The sequence below is a fragment of the Crocodylus porosus genome, unplaced genomic scaffold (genome assembly GCF_001723895.1).
Source record: "Crocodylus porosus isolate Cpor-Errol unplaced genomic scaffold, CroPor_comp1, whole genome shotgun sequence".
NCBI classification, from domain to species: Eukaryota; Metazoa; Chordata; order Crocodylia; family Crocodylidae; genus Crocodylus; species Crocodylus porosus.
Window position 1 is genome coordinate 10,611,113 of NW_017728925.1, and position 4,654 is coordinate 10,615,766.

Below are 4,654 nucleotides of genomic sequence, written 5' to 3' on the forward strand. Positions count from 1 at the left end.
ACAGCTTGAAAAGCACCTGCCTTGGGGGGTGCAGCCTTGGAAAGGGCTACACCTGCCTCTTAAAGGGGCCAGCTGGTAGTGCCAGGGCTCTCCCTCCCCTTGGTTATAGGAGGAGCTCCCTCTCTGCTCCCTGGCAGAGCAAGGTAACTCTTACCAGAAACCAAATGGAGACATTAAAGAGGCTCAAAAGAGACTTGTGCGTTTGATGTGACCGGTAGAGAGCATCTGAACAGAGAGGGGGATGCCTGCTGCTGCTTCACAATTGCAAGCTCTGTTCTAGGGGCTGTTTGCTTCTTGCTGTTTCCCAAGGACAGACAGAAGCAGCTCCAGGGAAAGAGATGTTTGTACCCAAGCCATCCCTCTCTGCTGCTCTTAGGCCAGGGCTGTTGGTCTGCTCTGGTGTGGAGCAGCTGTTGCTCCTTTTGCAGCATGGAAAACTGCCTCCTTTTCCGCTCCTCTTGCTTTCCCCCAGCATTCCCTCTAATGAGCTTTCCAGTTCTGCTCCAAGCCTAAACTGGTAGGACCCCCGCTCCTGCCAAGGTCCATGTGCTCTTCCTCCGGAGAAGAATGCCACATCAGCAGGTCTCACAGCAGCAGGCTTAAGCCCTGGGGGAATGCGTGTGATCCTCCTGGATTTCCCTTTGCTGCCTCCCTCCTCTGCCTTGTGGGCAGGCTGGTGTTGCTCACATACACCTCCAGGGCCCTTTGCTGGCGGCCCCATCTCTCGAGTGGTCAAAGGGGAGCCAGAACCCGAAAGAGGGAAGCTAAGCAGAGAAAAAGGAGCCGCGCAGTGGAGGGAAGAAGGTTTTGTCTGCATCTAGCACTGCCCATAGTCTCTGCTCCACCGGGCGATGGTGGGGCAGCTTACGGTCATGGAAACAGGAGAGAGCCCACCAGGGCACTGCGGGACAAAGGTGGGTTTTTGACTGAGATGAAGCACGCTCCCCCCTTCCATCCCCGGCAAAGGAGAGGCCTGCGGGTGTGCTAATGGCTCTCGGTCAGGGTTGTTTGAGGTATGGGTTTCCTTTAGTAGCAGATGAGCTCAACTGGACCCTGGGTCCTTCACTTCACTCCAGCCCATCTGTTTCAGCCTTTTTCACAGCCTCTCTCTAATGGAGCCAGGAGGCGGTAGCACGGGGAAGGCAGCTACGCTCTGTCCTATGAGGAGGACAGTCTTGAAGAGCCTGTGGGCTCAAGGCTTATTAATGAAGGGACACACATGTTTTTTATCTGGGGGAAGAGAGAGACAGGGTGTGTGTGTGAGAGAGAGCGTGAGTTGGGGGAGAGCAACCTTACACTGTCACCTCCCTTCCAGCATGAATGCTACTGACATCATGATTAATTTATCAGGTGCTTATGAATATGCAGATGAGGCTCCAGTTTCCAGGCTCTGCTTTCAGGAGAGAGGCTGTGTGATGGGGTTGCTGCCGCTGCCGCTGCCTCAAGAAGAGAAATGTCATGTAGCGGGGCTGGAAATAAATACATAAAGTCAGTGCTGAGGAAGTCAGGATCTCTGCTGCTCCACCTGGACCGAGGGAGCTCCTCATCTCCCCGGGGAGCTGGGGCTCCTTTGTGCTACGCACAAGGTCTTCTTCCCCCCACCAAAGTTGATTATGTTTAGGGGAGAAAAACCTTTATCTGGTGCAATCACCTGCAATCTCTGGCAAGCCAAAGAAACTTTCAGCCCCCTTCTTCCTCCCCACCTTTCCACCCCCCTGCTGAAAAGTGGAAAGGTGTCATTTGCCTGTAGGAGAGAAGGTGCTTTTGGCAACGGGGTGGGTAGGGCTGGAGCCCAGGGACACGGCACTCACCCGTCTCCATCAGCTTCTCCTCTCCTTGGAGCTCCGGCCCAGAAAGCCAGAGGAACCGGTTGTGCAGGCCGTCTGTTTGTACTGAGGGCCCTGATGAGGGGAGCTGGCATGGTCCCGATGCAGGCTCTGGGGCTGACGGCCCCTGTCCCAGTGCAGCAGCAGCACCAGAGGTGCAGAGGAGTGTAAATATGGGGGCCTGGGGAGTGTGGTTGCGGGGAGGGGGTGCAAAAGGCAGAATGAGGCCCATATGAGTGAGCCGGGGGGTCGTGGGGCCTTGTGTCCTGTCACCGCGAGGTTTGGTGTATGGGAACGCGCATGGTCTTGAGCTTGGAGGACAGGGAGTGAGATCAGGGTTTGGCGCCTGTTGCTGCTGCCCAGTTGTGTGGCCATTGTGGACTAGAGGAACTAAACATTTCCTACTGCAAGCAGCAGGGCTGCTGTGTCTCTAAAGGACTTGGGGCCCCTGGGATGGGAGGCTCTGAAGAGGGATGCAGTTCCTCCCCAAGTGGAACAACACTGCTGCTTCCCTGGTGCACCCGGAGGGTGGAGTGGACGGTTCGGTGAGGAAGAACCCCCACCCCGAGTAGCTTGTAACGTCCCTAAAGTCCAACAGCATCCACCGAGGCCGAGGAGCCGCAGCCCCAGGCTCCCACTGAAGCGGAGAACATTTGTCTGCAAAGTCTGGTGGGAAGACGAGGCGCTGATGCTGAGGGCGCTCGCGGCGAGGCTCAGAGACACCCGAGTAGAACCTGCTGCTCCCGGGGAGGAGAGCAGCCGGCAGGACGGGTGCCCCTCCCTGCCCAGAGCCACGGGCATCTGGAAGAGCAAAGGGGCTGGAGCTCTGGGTGTAAGAGCAGCTGAGACGGGTCCTGCCCAGCACATCTTTCATTCTTGCTCAGTGACCATTTCTATCACAGCTGGGCAAGGCCTGGAGGCAGCAGCCACCAGGCAGTGGCATTCTGGACTGGTCTTATTCAAAGACTGCCAGCAGCCCCACTAGTGGGTTGGAAGGATTTCCCTGACCCGTGGAGTCCTCCCCTCTCTGGGGGCTTCCCAGCTGCTCCTTGCAGCGATGGCTGAGCCTGGAGGCTCATAACCAAGTGTTCAAAAGCTCAAGGTCTCAGCTGCCCAGCATCTCAGCTTGGGTGCGGTGCTGTGCGGTCCACTGCCAGCGTGGACAGGTCCAGCCCATGGCCCTGAGTGCCTGGTTGCTGACCGGCATCAGCTTCTTCTTTGGCAATAAAAAAATAATGAGCAAGTGGAGGGAGCCTCTGGGAGCCCACCCCACTTGTCTGAGGGCCTGTCATGAGTATGTCTGCAAGCCTGGAAGGGGAGTGTCATCCGCTGGTCACTGAGGGTACATCCGCACGGTGGCAGCAGAAAGAAGCCGTGCCCCCAGCTCCCACGCGGGGTGTGTCGACCCAGGAGCGATGCGGTGGGGGGCAGCCTGGCACTGTGCTCAAGGCCTGGGTCTCTGAAGAGAAGTGGCTCGGGCACCTCTAGCTTGCTGTGCTTCCCTGTGAATGCAGGTGTTCGGTTTCCAGCAGCCTCGCCTGGGGCATGTGGGCCGGGTGCGCGAGAGGAAGGGCTGTGAAAGCAGGAGTGGGGAAAGGGAAGTGGAAATGGAGGAAAAGGAAGACAGAGAGAAAGCGGATGTCTCTGCAGTCTCTCTCGGGTGGCTGGAGAGGTGACAGGGTGGCCGTAGTGACATGAAGGCTGGCTGGCTTGGGTGGTTGTTGCTTTGGGTAATGTGGGATCCTAGGAGGAAGCATTCACCTGACCTGCTTAACAGGGGCTAGGGAGTCAAAACTCCCTGGTTTAGGAAGCTCTGCCTTGGGACCGTCCCCAGGGCTTCGGACACACACCACAGACCAGCGTCCCTCCCCCCACCCCCCTTACAAGGGTGGAGGACACGTCCTCAGGGGGTGACCAGTGAGATGACTTGTGGAGATCTTTGGCCAGGAGAAGCCTTTGCTTTGGGGTAAAAGGCTAACTCTCCAGATGTGCCTATGCTCCTGCCCAGCAGCCAGAGCCCTGGGTACCAGTTGTGCCCATCCCCAAGGCCTCAGTCAACTTGAGCAGACGGAGAAGCATGAACTGTCATCCTTGCAGGAGAAAGAGCCTTTGGCTGCCACCACGGGCACTCCAGGAGGCCTGGCGCGTGCAGGGGGCATGGCTTGGCTCCAGGGCTCTGCCCCGCAGCCAGGACTGGCTGGTTATGGTGCACGGCCCCCTGACTTCAGACCTGACTTTGGCCCCGTTGGAAAACTGCGCCTGTTCAGAGCTGCCAAAGCCCAGCACTCCCGTGTGGGCTGGAAATTCCCGGTTCCTTGCTAGGGTGGGACAAGTAGCCTGGGGAGGCCGTGGCAGCTCTGTCCTCGGAGGCTGGCATGGCCAGGCCGGCTGGGCACGGTGCCCCGCAGGTGCCTCCCAGCCCGTGGCACCTTGCTGGCCCCGGGGGAGCTCCAGCCCGGGTTCATCCTCACCCACCGGCACTGCAGCTGCACGAGCAGAGCCCCCTCCCGGCCCCGCACCGCTCGTGCCAGCTCAGCAGCCCCTCGGGAGCTGCCGGGCTCGGGCCTGGAGATGTGCCCCCTTCTCTTGGCTGGTGACTAAGACGCCCGAGCTGAGCCCCGTCCCAAGCCGGGCGATCCCGGGCGGGCGGAGGTGGCGGCGCAGCGGGCCGGGCGGACGCTAGGAGGAGCTCCGGCAGCTGCCTTGCCCGCGCTACCCGGGCCCTTTCACGGAGGCAAATGCGGAGCATCCCCGCGATGGCGGGCCCGGGAGGGGGGCCCCCGCCGCGGATCAGGAGGCTCTGCCGGAAAGTTACTCCCGGCAGCGGG

At 59.7% G+C, this 4,654-nt stretch overlaps 1 long non-coding RNA gene across 1 annotated transcript; it reads left to right on the forward strand.

Annotated features, from left to right (window-relative positions):
* The first annotated feature begins 614 nt into the window (after window positions 1-614).
* On the forward strand, window positions 615-1,499 carry LOC109313924. Its single transcript, XR_002102182.1, has 2 exons — window positions 615-914; window positions 1,351-1,499. It is a non-coding gene; the product is annotated as an uncharacterized LOC109313924 (long non-coding RNA).
* Window positions 1,500-4,654: the final 3,155 nt, after the last annotated feature.